The sequence below is a fragment of the Leptonychotes weddellii genome, unplaced genomic scaffold (genome assembly GCF_054177405.1).
Source record: "Leptonychotes weddellii isolate Sample4059 unplaced genomic scaffold, ASM5417740v2 HiC_scaffold_105684, whole genome shotgun sequence".
In the NCBI taxonomy this organism is placed as follows: Eukaryota; Metazoa; Chordata; class Mammalia; order Carnivora; family Phocidae; genus Leptonychotes; species Leptonychotes weddellii.
Window position 1 is genome coordinate 1 of NW_027682570.1, and position 372 is coordinate 372.

General features: G+C 32.8%; 1 pseudogene; it reads left to right on the forward strand.

The window, feature by feature from the left end:
* Nucleotides 1-6: 6 nt before the first annotated feature.
* LOC145718068 (RWD domain-containing protein 1 pseudogene) lies at nucleotides 7-368 on the forward strand (annotated as a pseudogene).
* The last annotated feature ends 4 nt before the right edge of the window (nucleotides 369-372 follow it).

Here is a 372-nt window from a genome sequence, read left to right on the forward strand (position 1 = left end):
ATCTAGAAGATAATGATGTCTCAGACATTTTAAAACTATTAGCATTACAGGCAGAAGAAAACCTTGGTATGGTGATGATCTTTACTTTAGTGACAGCTGTGCAAGAAAAACTAAATGAAATAGTAGATCAAATAAAAACTAGAAGAGAAGAAGAAAAGAAACAAAAAGAAAAAGAGGCAGAGGAAGCTGAAAAGCAATTATTTCATGGCACTCCTGTTACAATTGAGAATTTCTTAAGTTGGAAGGCCAAGTTTGATGCAGAGCTCTTGGAAATTAAAAAGAAACGAATGAAAGAAGAAGAACAAGCAGGAAAAAATAAATTAAGTGGGAAACAGCTCTTTGAAACAGATCATAATCTTGACACATCTGATA